Below are 13,009 nucleotides of genomic sequence, written 5' to 3'. Positions count from 1 at the left end.
AGGTCACTCTTATTTTTAGCTGTAGCCATTTCCATGCCTCTGGGTGTACAGAACTTGTATGGCAAATAATGAGCAAAGGTCAACATCTTAGTGTTGTCATTCAGCTCGAGACTTTCACTGGATGCCTAAAGAATTTTTAGTGGTCAAGCATTTTAACCCAAAGTTTCCCAAAGCAGTTTCAACTCAGTTCTTCCCTTAATTATATTATTCATGCATAAAAACATATTATACTCTTTTGGACCTTCCAGAATTAAGTTGCTTTGTTTTAAATTAAGGGGAATCGTTCAAATGAATGAGTAATGCGATCTCCTTCAGCAGACAGCAGTGGAGGCCCAATATAAACGTAATTACATTTATCATACAAACATGTCAGATCTGATAAGTCATCAGGAGAGAAGGGGTGGGATGATTAGTGTAGTGTCAACAACGCAGACACTGCCAGCTAGCCTACATAGTCAACAACGCAGCCTCTGCCAGCTAGCCTACTTCAGCAGTACTGTATCATTTTAATCATTTTAGTCAATAAGATTCTTGCTACGTAAGCTTAACTTTCTGAACACTCGAGACGTGTAGTCCACTTGTCATTCCAATCTCCTTTGCATTAGCGTAGCCTCTTGTGTAGCCTGTCAACTATGTGTCTGTCTATCCCTGTTCTCTCCTCTCTGCACAGACCATACAAACGCTCCACACCGCGTGGCCAGCGCGGCCACCTAATCTGGTGGTCCCAGCGCGCACGACCCACGTGGAGTTCCAGGTCTCCGGTAGCCTCTGGAACTGCCGATCTGCGGCCAACAAGGCAGAGTTCATCTCAGCCTATGCATCCCTCCAGTCCCTCGACTTCTTGGCACTGACGGAAACATGGATCACCACAGACAACACTGCTACTCCTACTGCTCTCTCTTCGTCTGCCCACGTGTTCTCGCACACCCCGAGAGCTTCTGGTCAGCGGGGTGGTGGCACCGGGATCCTCATCTCTCCCAAGTGGTCATTCTCTCTTTCTCCCCTTACCCATCTGTCTATCGCCTCCTTTGAATTCCATGCTGTCACAGTTACCAGCCCTTTCAAGCTTAACATCCTTATCATTTATCGCCCTCCAGGTTCCCTCGGAGAGTTCATCAATGAGCTTGATGCCTTGATAAGCTCCTTTCCTGAGGACGGCTCACCTCTCACAGTTCTGGGCGACTTTAACCTCCCCACGTCTACCTTTGACTCATTCCTCTCTGCCTCCTTCTTTCCACTCCTCTCCTCTTTTGACCTCACCCTCTCACCTTCCCCCCTACTCACAAGGCAGGAAATACGCTCGACCTCATCTTTACTAGATGCTGTTCTTCCACTAACCTCATTGCAAATCCCCTCCAAGTCTCCGACCACTACCTTGTATCCTTCTCCCTCTCGCTCTCATCCAACACTTCCCACACTGCCCCTACTCGGATGGTATCGCGCCGTCCCAACCTTCGCTCTCTCTCCCCGCTACTCTCTCCTCTTCCATCCTATCATCTCTTCCCTCTGCTCAAACCTTCTCCAACCTATCTCCTGATTCTGCCTCCTCAACCCTCCTCTCCTCCCTTTCTGCATCCTTTGACTCTCTATGTCCCCTATCCTCCAGGCCGGCTCGGTCCTCCCCTCCCGCTCCGTGGCTCAACGACTCATTGCAAGCTCACAGAACAGGGCTCCGGGCAGCCGAGCGGAAATGGAGGAAAACTCGCCTCCCTGCGGACCTGACATCCTTTCACTCCCTCCTCTCTACATTTTCCTCTTCTCTCTCTGCTGCTAAAGCCACTTTCTACCACTCTAAATTCCAAGCATCTGCCTCTAACCCTAGGAAGCTCTTTGCAACCTTCTCCTCCCTCCTGAATCCTCCTCCCCTCCCCCCTCCTCCCTCTCTGCAGATGACTTCGTCAACCATTTTGAAAAGAAGGTCGACGACATCCGATCCTCGTTTGCTAAGTCAAACGACACCGCTGGTTCTGCTCACACTACCCTACCCTGTGCTCTGACCTCTTTCTCCCCCTCTCTCCAGATGAAATCTCGCGTCTTGTGACGGCCGGCCGCCCAACAACCTGCCCGCTTGACCCTATCCCCTCCTCTCTTCTCCAGACCATTTCCGGAGACCTTCTCCCTTACCTCACCTCGCTCATCAACTCATCCCTGACCGCTGGCTACGTCCCTTCCATCTTCAAGAGAGCGAGAGTTGCACCCCTTCTGAAAAAAACCTACACTCGATCCCTCCGATGTCAACAACTACAGACCAGTATCCCTTCTTTCTTTTCTCTCCAAAACTCTTGAACGTGCCGTCCTTGGCCAGCTCTCCCGCTATCTCTCTCAGAATGACCTTCTTGATCCAAATCAGTCAGGTTTCAAGACTAGTCATTCAACTGAGACTGCTCTTCTCTGTATCACGGAGGCGCTCCGCACTGCTAAAGCTAACTCTCTCTCCTCTGCTCTCATCCTTCTAGACCTATCGGCTGCCTTCGATACTGTGAACCATCAGATCCTCCTCTCCACCCTCTCCGAGTTGGGCATCTCCGGCGCGGCCCACGCTTGATTGCGTCCTACCTGACAGGTCGCTCCTACCAGGTGGCGTGGCGAGAATCCGTCTCCACACCACGTGCTCTCACCACTGGTGTCCCCCAGGGCTCTGTTCTAGGCCCTCTCCTATTCTCGCTATACACCAAGTCACTTGGCTCTGTCATAACCTCACATGGTCTCTCCTATCATTGCTATGCAGACGACACACAATTAATCTTCTCCTTTCCCCTTCTGATGATCAGGTGGCGAATCGCATCTCTGCATGTCTGGCAGACATATCAGTGTGGATGACGGATCACCACCTCAAGCTGAACCTCGGCAAGACGGAGCTGCTCTTCCTCCCGGGGAAGGACTGCCCGTTCCATGATCTCGCCATCACGGTTGACAACTCCATTGTGTCCTCCTCCCAGAGCGCTAAGAACCTTGGCGTGATCCTGGACAACACCCTGTCGTTCTCAACTAACATCAAGGCGGTGGCCCGTTCCTGTAGGTTCATGCTCTACAACATCCGCAGAGTACGACCCTGCCTCACACAGGAAGCGGCGCAGGTCCTAATCCAGGCACTCGTCATCTCCCGTCTGGATTACTGCAACTCGCTGTTGGCTGGGCTCCCTGCCTGTGCCATTAAACCCCTACAACTCATCCAGAACGCCGCAGCCCGTCTGGTGTTCAACCTTCCCAAGTTCTCTCACGTCACCCCGCTCCTCCGCTCTCTCCACTGGCTTCCAGTTGAAGCTCGCATCCGCTACAAGACCATGGTGCTTGCCTACGGAGCTGTGAGGGGAACGGCACCTCAGTACCTCCAGGCTCTGATCAGGCCCTACACCCAAACAAGGGCACTGCGTTCATCCACCTCTGGCCTGCTCGCCTCCCTACCACTGAGGAAGTACAGTTCCGCTCAGCCCAGTCAAAACTGTTCGCTGCTCTGGCCCCCAATGGTGGAACAAACTCCCTCACGACGCCAGGACAGCGGAGTCAATCACCACCTTCCGGAGACACCTGAAACCCCACCTCTTTAAGGAATACCTAGGATAGGATAAAGTAACCCCTCTCACCCCCCTTAAAATATTTAGATGCACTACTGTTCCACTGGATGTCATAAGGTGAATGCACCAATTGTAAGTCGCTCTGGATAAGAGCGTCTGCTAAATGACTTAAATGTAAATGTAAAATTTAGTCGTCCATCCGCGGAGCGAACTGATGGCTATCACATCACGCATTAATATAATTTAGGTTTGGGCTAATCAAATAAGGTGGAAAAGGCTTGGACCAAGATGGAGGCCCCCCCTGCCATAGCTCTCACTCAGACCCTCATCTATAATGAAACACTTCCTATGTCTGAGGTGTTTTATATTAAACGCTACGTGCTCTTTTTTGCGAATTGTCTCATGTTCTCTCAATTCAATAATGTGTTGGGTGTTATTCTTTCGGTTTTGCTTCATTTATATGGAGCGTTCCAGTTTTCTTTCTTCTTTGCTGGAATCCTATTTCGTGGAACAAGCTTTCGTATTGGTACCCAAAGCTTCCTTAATGGCACTAATGTGTTATGTGACGTGTGGCTACACTAACTTCTGACGTTGATTGTGTTGAATGTGGAAACCAGTGTGCAATGAAGAGAGCTTTATTCAGAGAACATACAAAGAGTGCAAAAGTATGACGTAGAATCAAGATAATGAGTGTAATATTATTCATTGGTTGAGGTACGTTAACTTCTCAAATGTGCAATCTACACTTAGGCGGCCCACACCTTCCCACAGTGCATCAGGGCATCATCAGTGGCAGCATCTCATCAACTTTTTTTTCTGCTACCTTTGCTACTTTTTCATAGTTGAATTGTGTTGAATTACACTTCTGGAGAGACGGGGTAGTCCACTTTAGTAACTTCATGAATATAATTATTATTGTGTATACTGTCTCATGGTAGGCATTGTGAATCAAAGTTATAGGCACCATACATATAAAGTAAGTAGATGGAAAGCCTAACAGAAAAAATGTGTACATAATTATTCTGATTTACCATTTGTCAGACTCTCTGCATAGAGAGAAAATTCTTAAACAGTGTTGTTTTTATCCTCTTGGCAGGCAAGGATTACAGAATAAATTACTGCCCAGAATAAAAATTGCACAAAAATAGCACAATGGTATGAAAAGGACTAAGCACTGTCCACATAAGCCTTCATTTTGATTACATTCTCCCTTTTGTTCTAATTTCTTAGAAAAACCACTTTCAAAATCCATTTGTCCTTTTTCAAGCTTGCAACAGGAATCTCTCAACGTCCAATGCACACTTAATAGCGCATACCAGTAATTTACTACTCTCTCAAAGCCCTGTCTACAACGCTCAAAGGGATAGAAAACAAAGGTCATAAATCGACAAGAATATGTTTTGATCAGTACTGCACTCTATAGTACAGTTTATGATTTGAAGGCTGGGCTGGTGGGGACACAATTTGTCTTCCTTTGTTAACATCAAAAGATTTACCTTGGAGTGATTCTGCTTCACGCATGTACATGCATATCAATGTTATGTAGTGGTTAATTAAAACGCAGTGGGTTTTGCCAGTATTTTCTCCAGCCCACACACACAATGTCATGGAAAATTAGGTTGGTTTAACCTTGAAATAACCATGTTGATGGTCAGCTCTCCAAAACATCTAGGATATTCATGGAGTCTACTCAGTGAAATCCAGGCACTAAAATAACTAAGGTGTTGGTGAAATACTCACTTTGAAATTCAAATGCATGTTACTAAAATTGGTGTGTGCGTGCTTTTGCTAATGGATGTTTGGTAAAATACATTTTAAAAGTATAAAAGGTTGCATCACAGATTTCAGCAAATGAAATGTAAAAAGTGGTGAAAAGTGACATGTTCCATTCTTTGGTATGTGTGAGTGACTCTCTGGAATGTGTGGCAGTGTTTGTTTGCTTCTTGCAATTATGATTCTAAGTGGTTTGGTGCATACAGCTGACTGCTGTCCTGTGGCACTTGAAACTGTGGAACTTATGCCTGATAGTCTGGGGTGAATTCTTACTGCCTGTCCAGTGTCCTAGTCACTACTATTGCACCACTTAGAGGAAGGAGGACAGATCTCACTCCACCAGCAATTCTTCTGCTATTTCATACAGAAGCATGGGTAGCCCTATTTACACTATATGAGCAGAAGGCTATTATTTAGTAGAGAACAGAAGAGAATAAATATTAGAGAGCAGGAAATTGTGCCAGTTTAGCGAGAGTCCAGTCCTATGTAAGGAAATTAAATCTGTCCCTTTTAAGACGAGCACTAGGCAAACAACACAGCAGTTTTTGGGAGTGGCTGAGTAACTTAATTTAGCTAAAATTCCTCTTCAGAAATCTCTGTACACAGCTACAGTCTTCTATCGCTGTGGGCCTCTTAATAACCTAAGAACAGTCAAAATGAACACAGGTGAGTAGATAAAGGTTAACCTGGCCAAGTAAACACATCATACTGTAGCTTGATCATCTGTTAAAGATGAACTATACAGAAATCCCGCAGCCATTTCCTGGTTGCAAAAATTCTAATAGTTTGCCTAATTATAATTTGTGACAAAACAAGCTAGTGTAGAGAATCATTGTACCATCCAAACCGTTGTGAAATATACACTGCTCAAAAAAATAAAGAGAACACTAAAATAACACATCCTAGATCTGAATGAATGAAATATTCTTATTAAATACTTTTTTCTTTACATAGTTGAATGTGCTGACAACAAAATCACACAAAAATTATCAATGGAAATCAAATTTATCAACCCATGGAGGTCCGGATTTGGAGTCACACTCAAAATTAAAGTGGAAAACCGCACTACAGGCTGATCCAACTTTGATGTAATGTCCTTAAAACAAGTCAAAATGAGGCTCAGTAGTGTGTGTGGCCTCCACGTGCCTGTATGACCTCCCTACAATGCCTGGGCATGCTCCTGATGAGGTGGCGGATGGTCTCCTGAGGGATCTCCTCTCAGACCTGGACTTAAGAATCCGCCAACTCCTGGACAGGTTGTGGTGCAGTCTGTTGGTGGATGGAGCGAGACATGATGTTCCAGATGTGCTCAATTGGATTCAGGTTTTGGGAAGGGGCGGGCCAGTCCATAGCATCAATGCCTTCCTCTTGCAGGAACTGCTGACACACTCCAGCCACATGAGGTCTAGCATTGTCTTGCATTAGGAGGAACCCAGGGCCAACCGCACCAGCATATGGTCTCACAAGGGGTCTGAGGATCTCATCCCGGTACCTAATGGCAGTCAGGCTACCTCTGGCGAACACATAGAGGGCTGTGCGGCCCCCCCAAAGAAATGCCACCCCACACCATGACTGACCCACCGCCAAACCGGTCATGTTGGAGGATGTTGCAGGCAGCAGAACGTTCTCCACGGCGCCTCCAGACTCTGTCACGTCTGTCACATGTGCTCAGTGTGAACCTGCTTTCATCTGTGAAGAGCACAGGGCGCCAGTGGCGAATTTGCCAATCTTGGTGTCCTCTGGCAAATGCCAAATGTCCTGCACGGTGTTGGGCTGCAAGCACAACCCCCACTTGTGGACGTCGGGCCCTCATACCACCCTCATGGAGACTGTTTCTGACCGTTTGAGCAGACACATGCACATTTGTGGCCTGCTGGAGGTCATTTTGCAGGGCTCTGGCAGTGCTCCTCCTGCTCCTCCTTGCACAAAGGCGGAGGTAGCGGTCCTGCTGCTGGGTTGTTGCCCTCCTACGGCCTCCTCCACGTCTCCTGATGTACTGGCCTGTCTCCTGGTAGCGCCTCCATGCTCTGGACACTACGCTGACAGACCTGGCAAACCTTCTTGCCACAGCTCGCATTGATGTTCCATCCTGGATGAGCTGCACTACCTGAGCCACTTGTGTGGGTTGTAGACTCCGTCTCATGCTACCACTAGAGTGAAAGCACCGCCAGCATTCAAAAGTGACTAAAACATCAGCCAGGAAGCATAGGAACTGAGAAGTGGTCTGTGGTCACCACCTGCAGAACCACTCCTTTATTGGGGGTGTCTTGCTAATTGCCTATAATTTCCAACTGTTGTCTATTCCATTTGCACAACAGCATGTGAAATGTATTGTCAATCAGTGTTGCTTCCTAAGTGAACAGTTTGATTTCACAGAAGTGTGATTGACTTGGAGTTACACTGTGTTGTTTAAGTGTTCCCTTTATTTTTTTGAGCAGTGTATTTTCAATACCCAAAAATATTGTATTTTCAGCTGTTTTAAGTACAAAACCGAAAGTATAGAAATAGCACACATAGATCAGTTATACCACTTATAACTATAAATCTACAACTCACATTTCTATGTGAATTTTGTGGGTCGCCCAAAAAGTTGCATATTGCATTTTCCCCCAAGTAGTAGATGGGTTAGCTGACAACTTCACAAAAACAATGCGCACACTTCAATGTTGTGATTCTCGATGGCCAGATAGCTATCAACAATGACAAGAAGCTACCATGCGGGGAATCGTAGGTGGCTCGTTTCAGCTCATTGTATATTTTTATTGATACCTGAAAGATATCCTACAAAGCAGCTTTGAGGAAAGTGGCTCACCTTTTAGCCAGATTAAATTTCTATGGCAATGAATCCTTAAGACCTAACCTGCTCTGGGGCAGGCTAACTCCACTTACCCTGAATGAAATGACAGAGTTGTGAGTTGAGGACCAATATGTAATCATATTCCCTCCCTCTTGCAAGGATTGCATCATCATCCCCGAGGAAGATGACCGATTCAATATTTGATTAAATACATGTTGTGTGTATACATTTTTTTAAAAAAAAGTTAAAATAGCTATCACATTATTTAGTAATGACAGAATGCATTTGAAAATATTGTATGACTTAATACAATTATTTTATCGATAGGAGTTTCTTGTGCATTGATAAGCACATCAAAGACACCATTAAAGATAAGTAGTAAAATGAAGAATGCACTTCTAAAGGCCCATTTCACACTATAGACTGCTGGATTTTCAAGATAACTTTTCCTTAATTTTGATTTCGGCACTGACTTGCCCCTGGATTGATGGCAGTTACAATCCTGCTAGAGTTGGCAGCAGGCGGGCAAGAAATATCTACCGTCATAGTATAGATGAAGCCTGAGCTTCAATGTGAAGCTAACTGAAGTTGGTTAGCTTTAGAAAACACTGAGTAGATCTAGCTTGCTTCGTAGGATACCCCGAATGTCTTGTTTTGAGGTGTTTTGACTGATGTCACGTTATGCTATTATGGCAAAAATGTTGCTAGCTATCTACCAAATAACTGTAATGATGTATTTGAAAGACAAGTACTCACTGTGTAAATTAATTTATGCTTTCAATAAACATTGAAGACAAAATATAGTTTACACATTGTCAACAATTAACGTAAACTCACCCCATTCCGTACAAATGTGTGCAACCGCAACATTCAAATGAGGCTACAAAGAAAACTAATGGGACTGTAGCGACTGTTTTGACTTCAAAATCGGGGGTGTGAACTAGGTTTCTATTCAAGCGTTGATCGACATGGTAATGGCTCTATAGTATTGGAGAAAAGTTGAAAAAAACGGACCCTCTGTTACATCGGGACGTGTCATATCATAACGTATAGCATGCATAAAGCAACTCTCTCCACTAGGTGTAGCACTACTCTCATTCTTTAAAAACAAGAAATGGACAGTGACAGGGGTAAGGGGGGATACTGTAATGAATTTCCTCCTCTTCTTCCGAAGAGGAGAGGCGAAACGGATCAGAGGACCAATATGCGGCGTGGTAAGTGTCCATGGTTCTTTTTTAATACGTTAAGATACACATGAACAACTGACTACAACAAACAAGAAATGTGAAACTCAAACCAGTCCTATCTGGTGCAAACACAGAGACAGGAATAATCACCCACAAACACACAGTGAAACCCAGGCTACCTAAGTATGATTCTCAATCAGAGACAACTAATGACACCTGCCTCTGATTGAGAACCATACTAGGCCGAAACATAGAAATACTCAAATCATAGAAAAACAAACATAGACTGCCCACCCAACTCACGCCCTGACCATACTAACTAATACAAAACACAGGAAATAAAGGTCAGAACGTGACAGATACCTAGTCATTTTTTGCGTCATCATTGCATGTGATCATCATTCTCAAAGCCCCTGTTTATTTCTAAGATCACTTTAGCACCGCCCTAAAAACCCGATTCAAATTCGACACAAACCTTCAAATAGGTATGTAATGACACATTATATAAACTCTTTATAGTCTTTTATTTACATTTTAGAGGCGATAAGGTGATAAGCCGGACAGATCGAGTGAAAAAAAGCCATTTTCCCACACAACATCTCTCCGTCTCACTATCATGCATTAGTTTCGCTTCCCCACCCGCCATTTTTAAAAGACCTGACGGGGCTCATTGCCTGCTTGAATTATGCAGAAATGGGCAGTGTTTAGGTCATGTAATTGATTATGTTGGAAAGGGGAGAAATTGTGCTTTACAGTGGTATTGACGTTACAGTTGATCTGGAAGTATTACGTTTTGGGGTGCTAAAATAAGGGCAATTGTACGGACCAAGGCGATGTATGAGTTTACGTGAGTTTACGTTAAGCCAACACCATCTGTTTTGCTCCATAGTTACGCACGCATTGGTTTTGTCGCTAAACAACAAACCCATATATGGTAAGAGCTATTTCAAATGGGCGGGTATCCTAGTAAATGCACTGAAATGAATAATTTAAAAAAGATTGGTTGGGATCATAACCAATTCATTCAGTTCAGAAAGTCAACTGAAATTCCGAAGTCCAAATTTTCCCACATCCACATTTGACTTCCTGAATTGACTGAATATTTTTTTTCATTTGCCCTATTCAAAACATATTATCTCTAAAGTTGTCTGTTTAGTCATTAGTTTGTATTGTAGAGAGCCAACTGATTCCAGGAAATGCTTTATATTTTCACCTCTGATCTGTCTAGATATGGCCACCTCCAGCAGTCTCCTGTCTGAAGACCAGTTCTTGTGCTCTGTCTGTCTGGATGTGTTCACTGAGCCAGTCTCTATTCCATGTGGACACAACTTCTGCAAGTTGGACATGGACAATACTGGAATAGCAATGACCTGTGACACATATTTCTGTGGGTTCCAAGTGTCTGTGTGAATTTGTGTCCAAGAGGGTGTTTGTGTCCAAATGCATGTGTGTCCATACCCAGACAGACTCTGGTGAGATGCAGAAAGCAGCATCATGCTATGACCCAGACAGCCTCTGGTGAGATCCAGAGAGAAGTAGCAATAGGCTATATCTGGAACGGTCTGTTGCTAGGTTTCTCACTGTCACCTGGAGATAAATCAAAGTGATGCTCTCCACTCAGGGAAAAAGGTCCAATTACTCTGCTCCTACTAAGTGACTGTGCTGCACCAGCCTGAAACTGTGCTAAAAGTGAAAGACAATTGTTGATACTATGTCCCCAGCACAACAGTTATTGTTAGTGACCAGCAATCACACCTCTCATAGCAGAGAGATGCTACATTAGGGAGTTTTATATAAGTATATTAGGTGACGGTTAGGCTTGTTATTCAAGTCAATACTTTTTCACTGGGTTTCATTTCAGTTGTCCCCAGGCTCATTTGCTCCCGCATATAGACAGAGAGAGAGTCGGCTGATGGAGTAGATTAAATTGACATTTTAAGGTATGACCCAAATGCAGACTGTAGAAGTAACAGTGTTTATTACAGCAACAGGGGCAGGCAAATGACAGGTCAAGGCAGGCAGTGGTCGATAATCCAGAGTAGTGGGGCAACGGTACAGGACGGCAGACATGGTCAAAACTGGGACTATAACAAAGACATGCACAAGAGAAACCACTGATAGGTTTGAATGAACAAAACGAACTGGCACAGACAGACAGAAAACACAGGTATAAGTACCCAGGGGATAGTGGGGAAGATGGGCAACACCTGGAAAGGGTGGAGACAAGCACAAGTCTCTGACAAATCAACTGTAAATTTCGGTGTTCCTCAAGGTTCCGTTTTAGGACCACTATTGTTTTCACTATATATTTTACCTCTTGGGGATGTCATTCGAAAACATAATGTTAACTTTCACTGCTATGCGGATGACACACAGCTGTACATTTCAATGAAACATGGTGAAGCCCATAACATAAGGAAGTGGATGGCTGCAAACTTTCCACTTTTAAACTCGGACAAAACAGAGATGCTTGTTCTAGGTCCCAAGAAACAAAGAGATCTTCTGTTGAATCTGACAATTAATCTTAATGGTTGTACAGTCGTCTCAAATAAAACTGTGAAGGACCTCGGCGTTACTCTGGACCCTGATCTCTCTTTTGAAGAACATATCAAGACCATTTCAAGGACAGCTTTTTTCCATCTACGTAACATTGCAAAAATCAGAAACTTTCTGTCCAAAAAGGATGCAGAAAAATTAATCCATGCTTTTGTCACTTCTAGATTAGACTACTGCAATGCTCTACTTTCCGGCTACCCAGATAAAGCACTAAATAAACTTCAGTTAGTGCTAAATACGGCTGCTAGAATCCTGACTAGAATTTGATCATATTACTCCAGTGCTAGCCTCCCTACACTGGCTTCCTGTCAAGGCAAGGGCTGATTTCAATGTTTTACTGCTAACCTACAAAGCATTACATGGGCTTGCTCCTACCTATCTCTCTGATTTGGTCCTGCCGTACATACCTACACGTACGCTACGGTCACAAGACGCAGGCCTCCTAATTGTCCCTAGAATTTCTAAGCAAACAGCTGGAGGCAGGGCTTTTTCCTATAGAGCTCCATTTTTATGGAATGGTCTGCCTACCCATGTAAGAGACGCAAACTCGGTCTCAACCTTTAAGTCTTTACTGAAGACTCATCTCATCAGTAGGTCATATGATTGAGTGTAGTCTGGCCCAGGAGTGGGAAGGTGAACGGAAAGGCTCTGGAGCAACGAACCACCCTTGCTGTCTCTGCCTGGCCGGTTCCCCTCTTTCCACTGGGATTCTCTGCCTCTAACCCTATTACAGGGGCTGAGTCACTGGCTTACTGGGGCTCTTTCATACCGTCCCTGGGAGGGGTGCGTCACTTGAGTGGGTTGAGTCACTGATGTGATCTTCCTGTCTGGGTTGGCGCCCCCCCTTGGGTTGTGCCATGGTGGAGATCTTTGTGGGCTATACTCAGCCTTATCTCAGGATGGTAAGTTGGTGGTTGAAGATATACCTCTAGTGGTGTGGGGGCTGTGTTTTGGCAAAGTGGGTGGGGTTATATCCTTCCTGTTTGGCCCTGTCCGGGTGTGTCCTTGGATGGGGCCACAGTGTCTCCTGACCCCTCCTGTCTCAGCCTCCAGTATTTATGCTGCAGTAGTTTATGTGTCGGGGGGCTAGGGTAAGTTTGTTATATCTGGAGTACTTCTCCTGTCCTATACGGTGTCCTGTGTGAATTTAAGTGTGCTCTCTCTAATTCTCTCTTTCTCTC

This window comes from Oncorhynchus nerka, linkage group LG23, assembly GCF_034236695.1.
Source record: "Oncorhynchus nerka isolate Pitt River linkage group LG23, Oner_Uvic_2.0, whole genome shotgun sequence".
Lineage (NCBI taxonomy): Eukaryota > Metazoa > Chordata > Actinopteri > Salmoniformes > Salmonidae > Oncorhynchus > Oncorhynchus nerka.
Note: the sequence above shows the minus strand (reverse complement) of the source record.